The following is a 22,586-nucleotide window of genomic DNA, read 5'->3' as shown; positions in this document are numbered from 1 at the left end:
TTTTACAATAAAACAAGTGTAGTATTGCAACAGGATGTTTGTTTGATTTTTTTAACAACGCTGTGTGTGTAAACCATTGTTTATTGTAAACCATTATTTATTTCATTCTTTAAATGACTTTAACACTTATTTTTTAAAACAGTCAAAACGTGGTCAACCGTTTGGTAGAGGGGTAGTCAAAGGGTTAAGGGTCTTTATTTATTTATTTGTATACATATTCTGTGCTTAAAAAAAAGTTAAAATTTCGTACGAATGAGAATTCAGACATTCCTCTGGATTGCTGGATAATAACCCAAAAAGCTATAGGATTCACGTCAAAAGAAGCTGCAGATCCAAAAAGACCAACTTGCTTTCTTTCTCGAAAATAAAATAAGAGACATCCCATTTCATTGATCTTCCTCTTTGAATGTGCACACGCTTAACTTAAGAGGGCCTGCTTAGAGCCGAGGGTGTTTATAAAGCGTATTTCACATCACGGACGGGGGAGGTTGTGCTGTTTTTAAATCAAACATCTCCTCTCCTTGGACTTGCAGACAGCACCGCGACCGAGCCAGACTTTCATGTCCGACAGTGGAGATACATTTCATGTGATTTACTCTGCTGTGAAATGACAACAACGAAAGTCCGTATTAGGGGAAGAAAGGGCTGACCGGCGACCGCGGGCCTCAAATCCAGCCCGAGAGGAATTCAACTCCTAGCTGGTAAAATACAGTCTCACCGGTCGACTGCAAAACCCACACTTCAGTGCATGATTAGAATGCAATTGCTGCAAAAGCGAGTCCTTGTCTTTTTTGTCATCGATTTGGCGTCAGTCGATGGAGTTTATTCCCTTGCCACGACACAAAGCACTTTTTTTTCTTCCGCCTATTTATCCATTCCTGCTACTGAGTTGGGTTATGGAAACAAGCCCACTTTCCTTCTTTCTTTCTCCCAGGTAATGTGTTTATTCTCCTGGTCTCATCTTCTAGTTTACGGGCTGCTGGCCTCTCTCTCTCTCTCTCGCTCGCTCGCTCTCTTATCGCCCTTGCTCTCACGGGGCATTTTAGCTGCTGAAATCCTGTTCACCACATACCGGTTTTAGAATCTGTGAAATGAGTGCCGAAGAAGCGTGGCCACAATGTCTGCCTGTGTTGCCAATGGCCTCGAAAATGGGTCCGGGAGCTTTTTGTCCAGGGAATGCATAAATGGAAGTTTTTAACACCTCAAAGAAAGCCAGTGCCTTTGTGTGGCCAGACGAGAGAGAGCCCTGGCTCTCCTGAGGAGGCAGACATGCTGAGTGCTACAGGACAAAGAACCCAGAGCCTGAAGCAGCAGGAGCACACGTACACACACCTGCCACACACACACAGACATACACTTTATGGTATAATACGCACACAATGGACATGAGAAACATATACACAGATAAAGGCATGGGGGCATGCACACACAGGTCAAGTATGTGAAATAACACAACAAATGATTGATGAATGTTTGAACATTCACTGACTCGCATTAAGCGTTTCAGAGAGAACATTACCGGTTTTACAGTAGGGGTACACAATTAACTGAACAAAATAAACAAGATTCCGATGTGTGAAAAGTGTCTGTTAAGGCATTCCATGAATTTACTTTGGCCAAATTTTATTTTTTTTCTGTCTGTCAAACATTTTTAGCAGTTAATGTTGTATCAGAAAACAACGGCTGATAAACACTGAAGTGATGTTAGAGTTAGGTAAGTGAAGTGGTTTTTTTTGGTGATCCTGACATTTAGCTTGTGCTAAACTGCATAGATCAAATAGTTAAAGCCGTTTTAACTTACAGTGACAGCCTAATTTGTTAATTATAACGACAGCATTCTTTAATGAATGTTTTTAATTTATTCTAGTAACCAAACTAGAACTAGAAGTAACCAAAATCCATATTTATTTGAAATTCTACAGATTGAAATTACAACATTAAGAGAAATGATTGTGTAGCCTCCATAAATAAATACAAAATATAAAGACGCATTACATAGATACTGATCTAATCATACTACAGAACGCACAGTGATGAAACGCTCAATGTGACTGATAACTAAAGCCTGATAACAAGTCAACAAATGTTGGCACATTGATTGATGTGCCTCCTACCATTGGGGAAAAAATAATTCCCATACAGATTATCCCCTTTTGCAATTCATCTTATTTTGTTTTTCAGACAAACATAAAAAGGCAGGTCGTGCAGACAATCAGAGTGGATATGCTTCGGCTGCCTACAATAAGCATTTAAATGCAAATATGTCTGATCCACAAAGAACCTGCAACTTCTGTCAGTGGCAACATAATCAACCTGCAATTGTCTCCTGACTCCGAGTCATTTCCAGTGACAAGGTCTAAGCAGCGAGCATCTGTATTCAAATTACGGTGCTATTTAAGGCCGCAGTCTGTACAGGGATATTTTTCCAACGGTAAGCCGTGCTGAAAGTCAATCATATGGTGAATTAAACCAGAATGGAATCAATCGATCCAGAAAAGATCAGGTTACAACCATACCCGGCAGTTGCAGGCAAATTATTTGCGTTGTTCTTGTTCAGACGCAAGAACGCGTGTACGGCAAAGTCTCATTTTTCAAATATTACATTTGCAATTGAATTGAAACCTTCATGGTTCACATTCAGTGACAATGAAGAGAGACTATTTTAAATGAAGAGACGTGGTCAAAACAGAAAACATAAAAGAGATGCCTGCAATATTCTCCATCAGAAGAAACCTCAGTTAATTGTGCCAGTAGAGGCCTTGGGGATGGGTTTTGTGGTATGTAAAATCTGAAAAATATTTCAGGTCGCGATATGAATGATGGAATAACAGAAAAAAAGAGGTTACGACTCATCTGTACTTGCATTCTTCATGCACAACTTCACTTTTAATTCTTTTACCAGCGAGTAGGGAGGAGCACATTGTGCTCTTGGGTTTTGACTGGTGGCTCTGTGAAAATCCAAAAGCGTTCGGTCATGTTTTTCTCAAGCAGAGCAAAGGTAAGAGGAAAGATAAAGAAAGAAAATAGCTATTCTGTTGTTTGAAATGATTTCAAAGAAGTTCAAGAGCATATTCAAATTCCTCATTTGAGCATGTTCGATGATGTTCAGCGATGGATTTTGTCAAGTAAAGAATTAAATAATTCATAGCACTTTTAATTTTTGCATCTATTCTCTTGAAAACTCTTTTTAAAGTCTTAAAGGAAGAACTGAACCACTGAGAAAACCATTTTCCCTTTTACTTCTAAACAAATCACTGGTATGTACATTTCCAAAAATTACCTCAAAAGCATATGCAAACGAATCCATTAATTAGAGTGAATTTCTCTTCGTTCTTAATTTTCCAGAGAGGAAAATGATTTAAAAGATGGATACAAATCTCAGCTGACATGACTGGGAGCCGCTCTGCTTCTTTCTCTCCTCCATACACTACAGATGTACGAGAGCGAGAGAGAGAGAGAAAGAGAGCGCTCCTCTCTTCTCCGCGGTTCCCTTCTTCCCCCCTTGGAGAAAACAAATGTAGTGTTTGAGTCACTGATCGGTGGTGTAATTGAGTTTAACACTCCTTTTCTGCAGGAAAAAAAAGAGTCTTTGAAATGAGGAGGTCAAATTACCTCTCCAGTCAGGCAATAAATAAGTCAAACAAGGTAAGGGCTCCTGCCAGCATATTTTAGTGCAGAATTCAATTAGTGAAAAACAAGAGATGCGTGGTTCTTCAGTTAGCTATTAGATGCACGTCCTTTCCCATGATGCTCTCATTCTGCACGAGGCAATCAGGCTGGAGTATACCGCTGATGGAGGATGGCTTTAAAGAAATCCACTCCGTCCCAGCGATCGTGGGGGGGCTTGGCGAAATTGCAGGTCACGTGACCGATGCAGGCAAGTCAGAGAGGGTGAGATTATTGCTGCTCTTTCTATGCCCTCTTACAACAAGCCAGACAGCTATAATCTACCAAGCCTAATATTGTTAGAATGCCACAATCCAAATAGCAGGGCTGAAACTGATGCTTAAGGGGTAGTTCACCCAAAATTTCAATTCTGTCAGCAGAGATGTGTCATTCCAAACCTGCAAGGTCTCTGAGGAAGATGAAAAAAGGATATTTGGCTGCACTCGATTTTACATAAATAAATAAATCATACCGGTTTGGAATTTTGGGTGAACTTTCCCTTTAAAGCAACACTCTATATTTCCATACACTCATTCATTCATTTTCTTTTCGGCTTAGTCCCTTTATTATTCTGGGATTGCCACAGCGGAATGAATCGGCAACTTATCCAACATATGTTTTACGCAGCGGATGCCCTTCCAGCTGCAACCCATCACTAGGAAACATCCATACACACTCATTCACACTCATACACTATGGACAATTAACACGTTTTTGGACTTGTAGGGAAAACAGGAGCACCCGGAGGAAACCCACGCGAACACAGGGAGAACATGAAAACTCCACACAGAAATGCCAACTGACCCAGCCAGGGCTCGAACCAGCAACCTTCTTACTGTGAGGTGATCGTGCTACCCACTGCACCACCATGTTGCCCTATTTCCATACAGTGAGGTCTAAAAATGGACAACCATAACGTGCAGCATAATATAAATATTTCTTTCCATTATGCAGCTGATTTATGGAGCTATTTCCATTGATTTCTACACGGGAGAGCCATGATGAACGTCAAACTTGACTATTTGAGGGTGGTGTAGACAATGTATAGAATAAAAAAGCAGGCTGGGACGCAGACAAAACCCACGCCCAACTGGCTACAATGTCGGCTTTGTGACATAATGCTTCTCACACAGTGGATTTTTGGAAAAGAATCCAACTTTTCCTATCGTACGAATCCAGCAATAACAACTGACATCATGGTTCCAACCATATGCCCTGTGGTGCTCGTGCACGTTTTGCATTTCTCACCACGTGGAGGGGGGTAAAAGAAACACCGTAAAATGGTTATTATATTCCAATCATGCCCAAGGAACCAATTACAGCATGGCACAGTCTCTATGAAACCAGAGGAATCTTGAGGAACCCAATGTTCGAAACTACACCACAGAAAGCTAACAAAAAACTGAGGAGAAAAGAAAGACGGAAAAAACACCATCTCAAATTATTTTGATGGTCCGTTTGTTGAATTTAAGTTACACTGCATCTACATACCAACTAATTCTTATTAGATTATAAGTAGACTGTTAGGTTGGGGTAAGGGTTAGTGTAAGTTGACATGTACTTGCTAAGTTTCTTATAGTCAGTTAAATGTTTGCTGAAGGAGGAGTACCAACAAATATTGAGCAGTCTACTGATACTCAAATGGACCATCATATATAATGTTACCATCAAACTCCACTGGTGTCAATACACACGCGCTCTTCAGCTTTGCCAATGATGGCGACACGAGGTTAACATTATCGGCGCTGAAAGCACGACAGGTGGGTCACGTGAAAGGTCTCTAATTTTCTCTCACCAGCAGAAACACATGGTTCATATTATGCTGCAGAAAAGCTGACAAAGCTCCAATGAAAATATCAGGAGGCTTCCACCACCACTACTGTTCACCACACACTATTTTCAAATATATCTTAGATTATGTAGCAATGTAAATTTCCCCTGCCTACTGGGCTTCGACTGGTAAATTTAGAGGGAGCTTGAAGCGTAAATAAATAAATGTGGGAATTTGAGGAGGCATGCTGGAAGGTGTTTAAGCGGAGGGGGTGATGTGAATACAACAGGACACAATGTAAACACAATCAACCCTTCTGCCCTGGCTTTCTCTTGTATAGTATTCTACATGAGGCTGACTTGATTAGCAAAAGTATATATGATCAAAACATAAACATTGGCCTTGACCTGCAGCCTCTTCATTGCTGCTTACGTAGCACAGTTGTGTGCGCTAGCTGAAAGAATCCCATCCGTGTGAAATACAGTAGAAGTCAAAGCTGCAATGCATCTATTTGTGCTGCTCACAACAGAGCTGAGGCTCAAGTGCACAACAACACAGGCGTGAATTTTTTGAAGTGAGGTGAAAATACGACTCTTTTCTAAAGTCCATGAAAAGGCTGCAAGATAAGCAGCATTCAGCCATAAATTCAGAGTCGGCGCTAAGCTTTTTTATGTATAGCTCGCCGAGCGCAAAACCATGCCCTGCTGAAATCAAAAGCGGTAATAGTCAGGTTAGCCACTGTCATTCTAAGAGGGAAGTCGGTTGTGAAATTGTAAAATTGTGAGGCCCTCGCTGTCTATTTCACAGCCTACATTTTATGAACGCTCTCTGAAATGATTTATAAAATAGAGGCTATCACATGGCAGCCAGTGTTTGAGGCTCACAGAGGTGAAGGAAGAAAAGGCTCAAGCAATCCTAATCTGCCTGCTGAAGACGGCCGCTAATAATACTCTCCTTTATCTCCTTTGCTTAAACAGTGCATACCTTGAAGTTCACAAAAACGTGTGATACTCATCGAGCTCTCCAAGCGCAACAGAGTGGAGAGAGAGCGAGAAAGAGAGAGATTGAGCAAGAGAGAGAGAGAAGAAGACAAGGCCTTGCCATTTTCCACTTCACATTCCTCACAGATTCAAGTCCAATTTGCTCTGAAAGTCCTCTGCATTAAGACCGCATGCCAGGCTGATAGAATACGAAAACAAGAGTCAAACTCCGTTCATCCCACCCTTGTTTTCCCCCATTCATAATCAGCAGATGCTGAACAGTGGCCTTACAGATCCTAATCAGATTCCAAACTAGAAAAGGAAAAGAATTGGGCTTTTATATATTATTATGCATAAATTGTTGAATAACACAATACGTATAAATTGCACGAATTATCAAATAACAATCAAAGATTCAAATCAGGTAAAAAATATATATTTTATATGTATAGTTCTATATATTTGTTATATATATTTTCCAATTTTTGATTATTGTAATATTGTTTATCAGACTGCATCGAAATTAGATCTTGCTCCTCTTAAAATGGCATAAACCTATAAGTCAGAATTATTGCCCTTTCTGAATTATTAGCCCTCCTGTTTATTTTTTTCTCCATTTTCTGAGAGATTTTTTAACACATTTATGAACATAATACTTTTAATAACTCCAATTTATTTTATTTTGCCATGATGACAGTAAATAATATTTGACTAGATATTTTTCAAGAGACTTTTATACAGCTTAAAGTGACATTTAAAGGCCTAACCAGGTTAATTAGGTTAACTAGGCAGGATAGGGTAATTAGGCAAGTTATTGTATAATGATGGTTTGTTCTGTACACAATCGAAAAAAATATATAGCTTAAAGGGGCTAATAATTTGGACCTTAAAAAGTTTTTTTAAAAATTAAAAACTGCTTTTATTCTTGCCGAAATAAAACAAATAAGACTTTATCCAGAGGAAAAAATATTATCAGACATACTGTAAAAATTTCTTTTGCAGATTTGTTCTGGATTTTTATACACATCATTGTATAATGTACAATAATCCACTGCAGTGGCCATCTTTGCACACAAGACGACATATTCACTGGCTTCTGGAATTTATATTATATAACTATATTTATTAAGTATCCTTATTATTTACAACAATATTAGTTTTTTTCCCCTTAAATTATTATGTAAGACATTCTTTTCAGACATATTTTTTTGTTCCTTGTTTTAAAAATCTTTTGGTAAAAGAGCTTTTTATGTTTAAAGGTCCAATAGATTGGAATAATTTACCTGCTAACATTCGATCCATTGCATTGCATCATTTAAGATGTTTAAGCAAACTTTGCTGTCATATTTTACTTTAGACTGTACTTGTTTTTCCTGAGAATGTTGCTGTTTATGTGGTGATTTGATTCACTGTATATCTTTTTGTACTAGACTGTAAAACCCAATGAGTTAAGGCAACTTAAACAATTTAAAGAAACCAATTGCAAAAAACCATTTGAGTTAAAAAAAAACTAATCTAAATGAGTACTGTGAACTTAATCCATTAAAGTTTAATTTTATAAATCTAATTATATTTATTTAAATAAATTTAATTAACTCATTACCTTCAACACTGAGTTCAAAACTCCTCAAATGAGTAGAATTAACTTTCAGTCACTTTTGAGTTGACTACACTCATTTTATTTGATAAAGTTGACTGTTGGGTTTTACAGTATATGTATGCATGTATACTACTCCCCCTTTTGTTAATGTTTCTTTTTTTTGGATGTTGTGTAATTTATGTTTTGTTTTTGTCATCTGGTGTTATTATTAATTGATTGTGATTAAATAACAAGGGTTTTAACCTTATGAATAAATATATATCGCTATATATATATATATATATATATATATATATATATATATATATATATCGCTATAATAATTATATATATGTAATTATTGCATAATATTTTACATAGTGCTTCACAAATATGGTTTCAATTAAATCAAATAAATATAAAGATGAGTACTATTAACTTTATAAAAATTGTTTCAAGTAATAAAATAATTAGAATGAAAAAATAACTATTTTACACTTGAAGAGTTGGACGTCTAAAGAAACTCTTCCATCAAGTACTTTAATGTTTTGTTTATAATCTATAAGATAAAGGTATCAATTGAATATAAGCACAGTTTAAGTGACTAAAAAAGGCTTCTTAATATCCAGTGCATTGAATCATAGGGTTAAGAGAGAGATAGAGAAAGAGGCAGTACATTAATGGACCGATATCTGTATGCACATTTTCTGCCCAATAGCTAAAGCTGAAAGGGCCCAGATGAAATCTGTGTGGTAAAGATGATATCATAGCATTGTGGTTGCACAGCAGTCTGGCAGACACATACCTCACTCTAGAAAGAGAGCGAGAGAGAGAGAGAGAAGAAAAACAAAACTCTAAATAATATTTCTCCTTGCCTTTCCCATTTGAATATTCATCCCGTTTCCACGTCCCCAGAAACTCTTCTAATCAGAGTCACTTCCCCTTTAATCACTGGGGCTGTAATTATGATTTGATAAAGCATTTTAGCGCACTCTTCAGTGTCACTCACATATCTATGCTTGGAATACCGTATTAAGAGCTGTCAGCCCTTAAGGGGAGCACTTCCCAAACAGTGCTGATCCAAATATGGCAAACACGCCCATCGGCTCTAATTGAAATTATTACAGGTTTGAACATGCTAACGCTACAGCTAATGTTTTCCCTGAAAGGGAGAGAGTCAAAGTGGAAGCAACGAGTCTAGCAGACTCAGCTAAGATTCCTCTACTTCCCTCTGATGTGCAGTAATTGTTTAAACCTGAGTGGAAATGGCTGAGTGCCTTTTTTCGCCTTATGCCAACAACCAAAAAAAAGAGAGCAAGAGAGAGAATCAGGTCTGCGTAGCACTTTCCTATTCTGCTTTTCACTTTCTAATTCCGTCCAACACAAGGCTTGAAGGAAAAGCCTCTACGACTCCTTGTTCATCTTGGAAGAGCGAGCGTTCGAGGATGATCGCTGACCACAAGTTGATAATGATGACGATTTAATTAGAAGCCTCTCTCTGGTCTGGAGTCAGCCCAAACTCCTCCACCCTGCAGATGGAATAAATTTAGCAACAGTGAAGAAGAGTAGGGCCATCTTTTGCTCCTTTCTTCCACCACTCCCTCCCCCCTCACAACTTCTCTTTCTTGTCATCTAGGCACCACCTTCAATCAGAGACAGAAAACATTCTTCCCCTCTGACACCGCACCGCAAGTCGCTCAAGCCTCATGCGCATGCACCTCAGCGTAACACATTCGAGATATTAATCCAACATTAAAACAACAATCTAAAAGTAGAAGCTGCTAAAAGTGGTCCAAGAGGGGAGATGTGTTTTCAGGGTAACAACTCTCAGATCCAGTACTAAAAAAAGGGGGGTTCTGGCTCTGGGACGACTAGATTGTTGTGAGGAAAATGTCTCATTTGCATCCTGGCAGGCCCTGGGGGTTTACTGTAGCCCTGTGTCATAGTTTCGGTTTCTTTCCAGCTAGAGAAACAACGTGTGTTATGAGTGAGCTCTTTTCAACTGCAGGATGGAGCGCCGATGGACGGCATGAGCGAGCACCAGTGGAAAAAAGGCTGATGCCAGGATCTTTCCTTATTCCAGCTTGTTTTTGTGTGTGTGTGTGTGTGTGTGTGTGTGTGTGTGTGTGTGTGTCTGTGAAGTTTGTATGTTCCTGAACACTGGCCTATGATGAGTGATTCAGAGCGTGTGCCAGTGTGGCTATGCTGATAGATGTCAAATAGGCTCAGAGGAAATGCATGGGAGGCTAAACCGCAAGATTTTCTCCATTATTTCGACAGATTTCTGCCATCCTGTATATAAAAAAAGATCACCACATTACAGTCCACTCATTCAGCCTGACTTGGCTTTAGCCAAAGACAGCTCTCCGACACAGCCCTTTGACATAGCGACTACTCATAAGAAAAATTAGGACTTAAATTACGCTCGCAGCCCTTCCTGCCCAAAGATTTAACATGACAAACTAATGAAAAAGAGAGCTTTTTTTAAAAACTCAAATTCAATTTGTTTTCCACTCCTCTGTAGAAAATTATTCACTTTTTCCAGCCTGGTGTTTTCACTTTGGTGTGGTTAATATATCCTGGCAAAGCCAAAAAGAGAGAGCGTTAGAGAAAGACTTTGAATACACTGCATAAATTAACTGAAGACACACTAAATGTTGGTGTGTATTTTAAATCTGTAATATTGAGATCCTATATTCATTCATTCATTCATTCATTCATTCATTCAATCATTCATTCATTTTCCTTCGGCTTAGTCTCTATTTTAGAGGCCGCCACAGAGGAATGAACCGCCAACTATTTCAGCATACAGTTGAAGTCAGAATTATTAGCCCTCCTTTGAATTTTTTTTCTTTATTAAATATTTACCAAATGATGTTTAACAGAGCAAGGAAATTTTCACAGTATGTCTGATAATATTTTTTCTTCTTGAGAAAGTCTCATTTGTTTTATTTAGGCTAGAATAAAAGCAGTTTTTAATTTTTTAAAATCCATTTTGAGGTCAAAATTATTAGCCACTTTAAGCTAATTTTATTTTCGATAGTCTAATTTGGGGGGGGGGGGGGGGGGGGTTACAAAGCGGATCCCCTTCCACTAAATTACACTACAGCCAATTTAGCTTACCCTGTTCACCTTTAACGGATGTCTTCTGACTTAGGGGGAAAACCCACACGAACACAGGGAGACGGTGCAAACTCCACACAGAAATGCCAATTGGCCCAGCTGAGACTCAAACGACCAACCTTCTTGCTGTGAGGCAACAGTGCTAATTAATTAACCCCTCATGCCACTCCTGATCCTATATTGGTCAAATGCAAATTTTCAGATTTCACCAAACTCAAACCCAACCAAACCTCATCACACAAATTTTCAACGGAACTGAATTTTGCTTTAAGGTGTGAACACAATTATTTATTTATTTATTTATTTATTTATTTATTTATTTATTTATTTATTTATTTATTTATTTATTTATTTATTTTATAGGCAAAGAAATTGCACATTTCACACAGAAACAACAGATTGGTGTGACTGGTTTACGCCTGAAGGTGCATTTTGATCAATAAGATCACAATCATTCCCAATTGAGGAATTCCATGCAAATGTCAGCCTTGACATGAAAAAAATTAAGCTTTCACCATTTTCATTGCATTTTTTGTCTAAGCAAGTATTTTAACAGTACTTTAAAAATACAGAAAAATGTCTCTATTAATGTTTTCAAACTATTATATTTGATTTACCAAAAATTACACAAGTGCCAATTTCACATTTGATAATTGCATAACGCAGCTTTTTCCTCATAAATGCAAAACAAATTTTTAAAAAATACAATCAATTATGTTTGTTCCATAGAGAGCCCACTCTTATCCTTTTGATTAGCATTGTTTCATTTTCGATTGTGCAGTTTAATTCACAGATTTTATGTTGTATACTGTAAACTTTTTTCATCACATCCATAACACGTTCATTTTCCTCATTTAAAATATAAAAATAATTTACAGATCGATACTTTTCTGCTCCCATAACTCTGTGCTTAGTTGTTTTGGAAAATATAAACAGATGTTTCAATATAATGTTAACATATACTATCTCTGTAAATTTAAGTTTTGAGATTTTACTGCAAACATCACATCCATAATGTTAAAATTGCTCGTTTACATTTGTTTAAATTCATCTCTTTGCTGCATGAAAACTGTTTTCAACCTTCCTGGTGTGGTTGAAGGTGAACAAGCTCAAAGCAATTCAAACCCTGCATTACAAAGTGCTATACAATTTTGATCGTATCTCATCGAACCTGAGAGTACTCCCCTAATCCCAGAAACCATAACCCCTACAGGATCTTCTGCAAGCTCCTTCTCAATCTAGATCGCTCTTTACATAGACTGAGCTCCACAGCCAAAGCTCTGAATTAAGACAAACATCACTACCTGATGAGTCTCTTCAAGGGGAGACCGCTGTTTAAACTGTGAAGGCAAGAATGGCAGATCATGCCAACCCACACGCACAAACTCTCATCACATCAGCTGCTGTCGCCACTTGACCCGCCATCAAAAGCTGTTCATGGACACATCCATAACGGTAGTCAAGTGTTTTCCTTCAATCTGTTTGTTTGGTACTGCACTACATCTAATTCCACTGACAGTCAGGTAGCAGAGCCTTTCACTTCTTCAGAAAGAAGGAAAAAAGAGAAGGAGATAAGTGAGCATGTGTGTGTGAGAGAGAGCAAGAGAGAGAGAAAACATTTGCGGTTTGGTCTGCTGAAGCCATTTTCTTGTGACGCACATGTACACTGACGGCAGAAAGCCTTTAAAACTGCACGCGGGTGCACATAATCGCAGAATAAGGAAACAAAAGGAGGTGGTTTGAGGAATACTTGAGTTGAACTACTGTCAGACATACAGCCACAGCATTCCTCCTCTCCTTACCAACCTCCTTTGTCACTTTAATTTGCTTCTGGCATTATGCATCCCAAGTTTCCACACACACAAACTGTGGATGATGTGATTTTGGCATCACATCTCTTAATTTTTCTTTACAATTTTCCAGACTTTTTTTTCAGATGTTGTATCAGCTAAAATGAAACGTTTTGCATGCAATTAGCTACCAGTTTCGGAATTTCTAGTTTCTAGGAAAAAATATCTTCTCATTATCGCAAAAACAAGAGTTTTACGTGATTACAGTACCGTTTAAGAAGACAGTAAAAGGCTTTCTTTCATAAAACAGAAAAGTCCCCGGGAATTGAAAGGCCCTTTTGTTTTGAGCGGAACTCTGCTCTGAACTTCAGGGTGGATATTTCTTTGACACTGTTCAGAACAAAAATATATTTCTATCTTGTGCAGTTTTAAATCATGCTTTGTATCCTAAGCATGCTAGAATGAGCAACTGAACAAACATAAATCATTAAACTATATAATATACTATAAACTATATATGTATGAAATGTCATATTTTCATATTCTTTTCATATGTACAGTGCTCAGCATATATAAGTACACCCCTTACAAATCTATCTTTTAAATTCATATTTTAAATAGGAAGCTTGACAATATTATATTTGTGCATATACGTTAGGATTAGTCAGTACTGAAGCCAAATCTGGAGCTTAACTAACAAAATAACTTACGATAACGGTCCAAAAACTAGTACAGCCAAATTTATATGTTACAGAAAAATATTAATACACATTTAAAAACGAGGAAAAATCAAGAGAAGCAAAACAAATTTGAAATTTTGTAGGTTGTAATTTTTATTTGCAATATTTTGCTTAAATTTAATTGTATTATATTTCAATTTCTAAATATGTTTGGTGACTAAAATATTATTTTAATAAATATATCTGTTTTGTTTTAATGCACTAAAATATATTGCCTATGTTCACTGAGAAATGGATACAAACATTTGGGTGTACTCAATTACGCTAAGCACTGTATATATTTATTTATTTATATATATATATATTTCATATATGAATGAGTGAATTTCGTTCGTGACCTATTGCATAATACTGACTCGAAGGAATCTAGAACGTCACATATTGACCCGTTTAATCGGATATGTACTACGACAGTTAGGTAGAGGGCAAATTGCCAGCTTAATCTTACAGGCTCACATCTGATCTAATAGGAGAGTGTTCAAAGTGGGTGGAGTCTTCACAGGGCACCGCAAACATCTCTTTGTAATGGAAAATGTAGCATCTCAGGTTAATGATCAATTATTCTCTACCACGAAAGGCTGAGATTATCACAAATCTTATGCTAAAGAAAGCACCTGGCTCCACACAAGCATCAGATTCTCCTTAATCTGTGTTTGACCATGACTTGGCTAACAGAGCACAGTGTTACCATAAGATGACATAATACAAAAAGCACTGAATAAAAACATTTAGTTCTGTTTTTAGGTAGCGCTTTTGGATAATGACTTAAATAATGAACACTTTTTTTTTTTTTTTGGAAGAGTGTTTTGTATGTTTATGTTTTTGTCTTTATATCCATTTGTTGTTGTCACTATGTGAGCTTTTTGTGTGGCACTGTTATAAAATGAGGACTCCTGACTGCAAACCAAATCTACCTTCAGGTATAAATAAAGTAACCTAACCCTAACCTAGACTAAAAAGCCACTGACTGCAGTTTTTAGTGAAATTTCAGACGTGGATATTAGAGCTAAGGCTCAATTGTAATGCAATCCTTATTAAATTTAGCGGTTTATAAAATGTTAAATTCAATACTCATCATTCATACCCAAATAGGCATGATGAATTCATAACCTGCCCATAAATTTCCTCTTTATAGTAATAAAATGAACAAGAAGCCTTAGCAAAATCACCAGAGCTTCCAAGTTATATTTACAATGCCAATAGCACAGCCTCAAAATATAACATAAAATAGTGAATTCCTTTCTAACAACAAATCGCAAGTCTAAAAAGATCAAACATAACAATCATTTCCGACTGATCTACAATTCGCCAATATTTACTATTATACATTAATATTAACTAAGTTCAAAAATAAGGATTAAAAGAGGTGAAGTAAAATGCAAGGACAATCGCAAGCAGTCTTAAACAGAGTCCATATCAAAAGATTTATTCTCATTATTTATTCATGCACCAATTAAAGGTTAAACACGTGCCAAAGCCTGTGTGTCACAGAGCAGCTGTAGTGAATGAGAGAGAGAGAGAGAGAGAGAAAGAGAGAGAGAGGAGGCCACAACAAGAAGGTTAAGGAAAAAGCAAACTAACTTTGTCTTGAAATGGTTTTGGCCTGGAGACAAGCTCTCCGCAAAAGAGCATGGACTGGCATAAACATTTGTACAAAATTATAAGTGCATTTGGAGACGCATGCAGGAGTCAACCGCCTGCACACGGTTCCCCGCGCTCACTCTCTCCCAGCAAACCCTCCACCCCAGAGCGCGTGTGTGTATACGGGCTCCAAACCACTGCATTTTAATTACTGCCAGCAAGCACAGCAAACCCCTTTGAAATGGAAATGGACCCAGAATCTTCCTCTGCGCCGCAGAAATCTTCTTCTGATTTGGAGGAAAAAAAAAACAATATGCTACACCAGAGTCTACACCTGATAATTCTGATTATAACCACCAATAAAGCCACTGTCAACATCCTCACGGATGCTTTAAATCTACATATTCATGTGTGCTTCTAAAACCGCTATAGGAGAGAGAACGAGGGAAAGATATTCAGTAACGTCAAAGAAATATTTGTCACGCACCTAATTTCAAAGAATCGCAGGCTTTGTGTATCACGCAACTTCAAGTTCAAGACGTTCAGATTTGAGCAATGGTGCAAACTGATGGGATGCACTGAAAAAGCAGCTCCATTATTGTGCTTGCACATCTTGTTATCGGGCAAACGCTGAGAGAAGATGAGCAAAAGAAAGCATTTGGTAATATTTTAGAGTGAAAGGCTTCTATCTTTCCGGTTCATTGTGCAGCATCGGGCTGTAGGTGAACATGCGTTTTTCAGTTGTGAGCAAAAAGCGTGCCCTTCATTTACAAAGAGTGTCCGAGACATCAAAGGCATCTTCAATTTTTTATCCTCGCATGAGTGTAACGTCTAGACCTGAGGTTCTAAAGGAGTCACAAATAAAATCATAAAATGATGTAGGATTGTAGGGGAAAAAATATGCTTTTTTGTTGCTGAAATGCACGGCCATACACACTGGCGTTTCACAAGGCCTCCTAAGCTATAGCTTCACTATCTTTTTTCAGAAGCAAGACTGCAATTTGGGCGTGCTGTTAAGCCACAGATAAGTATAGGTTGGATAATTTGTACTTGCGCTGGAGGAAAGAAATGCTTAAGTCCTAATGTTAAAGGTCCTAACAAAACTATTTATTTACTATCTGTCATTTGATTGTTACAGCTTTGATTTTATTACAGCGTGACCAGGGTCAGCATTCCTGCCTATGTAAATCATTAAATCATATTGAAGCCCTCGAGATCTCAAGCTGTTGTCAGTGTGCCATCTTCATTGATGACAATGGGTCTGTCATTCTGCAGGAATGCAGTGGAAGAACAGCAAATGCATGCACTTAATCCCAGCATGTGCATAAACACAAACAACTGCAAAAATAAAAATATATGCAAACTTCATGTACAGACGTTCGGGGAAGGGGGGGGGCTCAAGAAAACACCACCTTCCTGGCATCTTTCGCTAATTAGAAACCTTAACTTATTGTAATTAAAAGTGCAGCAAAGCTTCAATAACACATTCCAGAAACTTGAGAGATTCTGCCACAAAAGGGAAAAAAAGCCTTCTAATAAACATGTTGCCATCGGTTTTGATCATTGTTGAAATATTCCACAGCAAATTAGCTAACACTTATAAAGACAGATGTCACAACATGTGCTGCCACAGTTCCTCCTCATGCATTCCTCCCCTACGGCTGGCGTGCTGCTTACCTTTACCAGGCCTGCTGTTGTTTACCTCCAGTGTTGTTTATCATTAGGATTCTGCTGGCACTGTTCTAACCTCTCCAATACAAGACACAGTCAGACAAGTGAGAGTGAGACTCACACCTGAGCATCTACCACTACAGTACATCAACATGCTCCTTTCCACTAAACATGTTACTGCAGAATGACTTAAGCACTGCTACATGATGGGAAAAATAATTAACTAATTAATTCAAAACAAAATGATTTCATGAATTAATTCAATTAAACATTATTTTGAAAGAACTGCTTCTGATAAGAAGTTGAGAGCTCATGAACAAATTGCTTGAGATTAAAAAAAAAACTCTCAAACATTACCCACTATCTTCAAGATATGCATCCACTTAAGCTGTATAAACATTATTTAAACATTAAAGATGCACTGCCTTTCGCAAGTAAGAAACGATAAGGAAAGACAAACTAGGTAATTAAAAATCTGATTGATTAAGCATAAAGGTGATAAAGGAATTTAAAAAATGACCAAGCTCTATAACCCAACATTAAATATCAAGCTAGCCAGTGGGGAAATTTTATTTCACAAATACTAAAACATATGGCAGACAACCTCTGAAAACAACTGACTGTGGCACATGAAAGAGAATTATTCAAAGTCCAGAGTTTAAGTCCGATAAGGCATTCGACTGATGCCAGCTATGCAATTAAGGTCCCCAAATAAGCATTAAAAAGTCAATTTATGACAGATATACACATATTAAATTATTATAGCTATATAAATGAGATAAACTGCATGCAGAGAAAGCGAATCTCTCATACCAAAAATATTATTATATGAAATGCTAAGTACCAAATAAAAAAACAGAGGTCTGGCTTCGATCATGCATTTTTAAATTAAGGAAAACTCTAAAAATTTTACAATAAAATAAAATAAATTAAATTAAATTAATGCATTTAATCATTAAATAAATAAATTATTTAATCCTTAAATAAGTTGGTGGCATGAAATTACAATCATTCAGTGACTGCATAAGGTCTCACCTTGACTATCTGCAATAGTGTTTTGACAATGATTTTGAGATAAATTAATTCAATGCTTGAATTTGAAAAAAATTAAATGATCACTGCATATACTCTATAAAAAGTTTTACATTTATCCATATGAGCTGTAAAAACGACTAAATGATTTTTTGGAAAAAACAGCTACAAGTCTTCTTCACAAATTCAAATGCTTCAAATACATTTTCCAGCTGTTAAGTCTCAGAACATTAGATCTATTCAAAGACAAGCATCGCAGAACAGAATACGGTCCAAATCTCTGAACTTACTGGCACCATAAGCGTTCGTCTGCGATCTGTCGGTATCTGCTCGCCGGATCCAGTTAGGAAATGCTCTTTACTTGCACAAAACCACAAGTTCCTCCCCAAATCCACGGGCAGAAAGTCCTGAAAAAAACAACAGCAGAGATCGCCATTATCTCAAACGCTTTAATCTCAGTGAAAAATGAAAGTGCATGTCTGTGATACCGTTATGAAACTGCGCATGAAATTTAATTAATACATTTAAAAAATGCACCTGGAAAATATAATATTTGCATGAGAATAACATTGTATTAAAACAGCGTTCAAACAACAAGCCGTGTTGAGTAAACACATTTATATGCTTTAAGGATGCGCTTGTGAAGTGTGTTTACAGCTTCGAAAAAAGAAGGGATTATTATTTTTATACATTTAACACTGTTTTAGTAAATAACACGTTTCGTGTATTTAGTTTTTTCGTTGATTTATCAGAGGTGTTTATGATGTGTCTTTCGATGCATAGACATATATACAGTAGGATATATCAGTAAATACATGAAAGGGATAGTTAACAGACACTCTTTCTCAAAGGCAGTGAATAAGTCTCTCTCTATTGAGTGCCGCATATCCCTGTATAGCAGTCAGGACAATGTGCTGAACCGGCAGTCTAATTATAAATGTTCCATTGGGCTCCTGTGCCATCTTACCTTATGAGGGAACAGCTAACAGCAACTGCTCAAAACAAAATGCCATTACGGGCTCAACTTCACCCCAACAGAGGGACAAGCCAAGGGGATTGTTTTTCAAACACCCCCCTCTCACTTAAGACAAGAATGTATTATTAGACACCCGGTTATTCTTACAGACTGGACACAATTTCAGGAGAGAAAAACTAGCAAAGTTAAGCTGTGTTTAATTAAGGTGTCAGGTTGCGTCCCTTGCGCGAGAACAACAAAGCTTTTGTGTTTCTGCTCTGAGGTTTAAAAAAGCAAAAAGGAGGAGAGTGTTTAGCTTTCTAGCGCCGGAAAAGTCTTTAACAATAAGTGATTTACGCGTCTCAATTTTTGTACAAATTTAAATGTCCCGTTTGACGTGTCTGAAGAGCTCCAGTAGTTTTTAAACCCTTTAAATTCCGTCATACGTCGGCGTGCTGTGTTATGTTCCTTATTAAAATATTATCGCATCTCATGCAGCAGTCAAAAAGAGCTTATCTGTGTCTGTGAGGGTCTACTTTTGGGAAACACCCATGAGATGATGGGCTATCTGTGTCCCACAGACAGAGTTCACACACTTTGCGTTCCATTTGTCCTCTCAATACCTCATCGCACCGTTTCTGAAAAACTCACAAAGCATCATTGTTGCTTAAAAAAAAGAAAAAAAAATACAAATAGGATAAACAATAATATAGTGTAATTCGAGTATAATTGAAAACTAAATATTAAAATTGCTTTACTGTCATAATGAAGGCAACATAAAACAACTGTTTGGTTGTTTGGAGTTTTACACCTTATCAGTTTGTGATGAAATAAAAAGAAAAAATACGCAAAAAAAAATATAAGCGACATAATCCCTAGATGATAAACACGCTTTCGGAAAAAAATTAAATAAGCATAATTTTCCAGAGTTCACTTACTTTTAGTCTGAATGCTGTTTCAAGGCACCGTATTTTCAAGCTGGGAGACTAAAAGGAGTCTTGCTTGTCCAAGTTGCTTATTGTCTCTAATGGATCAGCTTTGGATGAGGACATCATTTTAATTTATGGCTTATGCATTCTTCAAAGGTCAATATGCTTGACCCCGGGCGAAAGTTGAGAAACAATTCCCATGCTCGCAGAGAACTATTTGCTTTACGCATATTTATGTTCGTTTTGTTTTCATTACATTCACTTACGGTTAAAAGAATAGTCCGATCGTAAATACACAAAGGATTTCAATTTTTAATAGAGAGAAAGTCCAAAAGAAGTCGAGTAGGATTCTTGCAGCGCGTCCCGTTATTGTCAATGAATAGTACCGCTCTGTGGACACATGTGAAATTACCTCCCGTATAGGTAGTTTATCAGCCGTCCGGATGACAACTACCGGCTGTCTATTAGTCAGAAAAACAACTAGATAAATAGCTGTGTGTATACGGAATAAACATCATAAGGGCATTGTTAGAAATCAGACCTGCGCATCATTGTTTCCGATTAGCGTGTGCGTTTGTGAATCTACAATAGTTCAGCAGCGGACAATGAAGTACAAACAAAACATTATCACAGCTGAGAATACACACAATAACAACTTCTATACTGCCTTTTTAACTTTTTAATGTTTGTCGTCAATATCTTTTGCCGTTTTTTGGCGAAATAAGCGTCAAATCTCTCTTCTGTCAAGCGGAGTCTCACGCGTCACTCTTCGCTGAAAACCGCCGTTAAAAACAATAATCAATCCTGGACAAGCCAACGTTTCAAATACAGTTTGGATCTTACTGTAACGCTTCTGTAAGATAATGTGAATGTATCAACACACTAGCTGCGGTGTTACGAGGAAAAATGACAGTAAACACAACATGACGGAAAGCCACGAAATCACGGACGACAGGTTACCAATGATAAAAGTTTACCTTGATGTGAGCAGGGTACCAAAACAAGCCCTCGTCTTCGCCGTATCCCGTGGTTGGTTTTGAAACAGGTTAAAAATAATGAACACTGATGTGTAGTAGCAAAGAAAGAAAAAAAAAAACTGAAGTGTATCGCTTCCACTGACCGTAGAGGGAATCCCGCTTTGGCTGTATGAAGTTGAACTGTCAAAACTGCTGAGAGCAGTTGTAAGTATATTTATCGCGTTTTCCCTCTCTACTCTAAAACAGAAGCGACAGAAGACGATGGTTACTGCTGTCAATCTTGGCAATCAATGCAAGCGGCCATGTCGCAAGTATTCAAAGCATTTCCCGTCGTGCAACATCAGAAAGTGAGTGGCCAGGGCATTGATCTGAGGAAAGAGGCAGGGCTCCCCCTCCCAGACAACGAGAGAGAGAGAGAGAGAGAGAGAGAGAGGAGAGAGATGAGAGAGAGATGAGAGAGAGAGAGAGAGAGAGAGAGAGAGAGAGAGAGACTTTAACGGGGTGGAGTAGAATATTGGAGATTGGGGGGGGGGGGGGGGGGGAGTCAGAGCTCAGGTGATATTTTCTTTTTTAATCAGGAGCCAGATTGATCTAATTTATATAGGTTATGAATATTTAAAATATCGATATTTTTATCATTAATTTTTTTTACTGATAAGTAATATTTATTGTAAAAATACATATGCACACATTCACGCATCATTTGTTAGGGTTATGCGTCATTTCAAATATTTTTGCATATTACACACAATCATGTTAAGAACTGGCACAGAAAAAAAAAAAAAAAAAAAATATATATATATATATATATATATATATATATATATATATATATATATATATATGTAGGCTATATAAATAATGCTATAAAATTAAATTAAAAAAGTGTTTTACAGAATTGGGCTAACCTATATAGGCTAGAATAGCATTTCTTTTATTGACTTAATTTTAAGGATAACTTAGAATAATTAGGCGACGGCAAAGCTCTTACATTTTATTTAGTATAAGATGTAGAAATTAGACAGTCGTTAAAAGGCTACACACAAACTTCAGGTCTGCTGATAAACAATTGCCCTATTCCAGTATTTAATGGAATTTCACGTTTGAGGTAAACCAAACCTCACTTCAGAGGGAAACAATATATCCCATAAAAGCTTTCACCCTATGAAGTGAATAATTGTTTATGCAGTTCGGCTGAAAGAATGCTTATTGCGTGCATTCATGCAACGCGCATTCGCTTCAAAAATTGTAAAACAATGCTTCACACCTGGAACTACTGATGATAGATTTGTGTCAGCAACCAAAGGCCATCTCAGGTCATTCTACAAACCCGAATGAAAAATCTGGTGAAACAGCGTTACATTTATAAGACTGTTCCGTTATTACATCAAATTATTTAATCGATATATCGACAGAGATGGAGCATCATGAGCAGCATTTAAACCTTTCACCTCACGTATCTCTCTGAAAATATTGCTTAATATTATATTTGTTAATTATAATTTAAAATATATAAAAAAATATTGCAATCTAAATTAAATTCACGAAGACAAGCATAATGATTGATAGTCTATTGGAACTCAGGTATGCGATTTTGAAATATTCTCAATTGTTTTACAGTGTCTGTACTTGATTTATGCGCATTGCCTAATACATTATTTTTACATGAAAGAATACGCATTTTTTAATAACTCTGTTTGATTCTGTTTGAGATAGCTTTTCATTTACACCGATAGAAATGTTTATATAATTAAAATATCCATCTCTGTGCATGAACAAAAATACCTTACTT

At 37.1% G+C, this 22,586-nt stretch overlaps 1 protein-coding gene across 12 annotated transcripts in view; it reads right to left on the bottom strand.

Annotated features, from left to right (window-relative positions):
* sox6 (SRY-box transcription factor 6) overlaps positions 1 to 21,164 on the bottom strand; it is a 199,845-nt gene extending 178,681 nt beyond the window's left edge. For 11 of the 12 annotated variants that reach the window (XM_056461449.1, XM_056461456.1, XM_056461450.1 and 8 more), the window contains exons 1-2: positions 20,795 to 21,163; positions 18,224 to 18,340 (exon numbers count right to left, since the gene is read on the bottom strand). The gene's annotated coding sequence lies outside the window, so the exon portion shown is untranslated. Of the gene's footprint in view, positions 1 to 18,223; positions 18,341 to 20,794 lie in introns of all 12 variants that reach the window. The other variant, XM_056461452.1, reaches the window with a different exon arrangement.
* Positions 21,165 to 22,586: the final 1,422 nt, after the last annotated feature.

The sequence above is a fragment of the Danio aesculapii genome, chromosome 7 (assembly GCF_903798145.1).
Source record: "Danio aesculapii chromosome 7, fDanAes4.1, whole genome shotgun sequence".
Classification (NCBI taxonomy): domain Eukaryota; kingdom Metazoa; phylum Chordata; class Actinopteri; order Cypriniformes; family Danionidae; genus Danio; species Danio aesculapii.
This window is presented reverse-complemented; position numbering and strand designations above follow the sequence as displayed.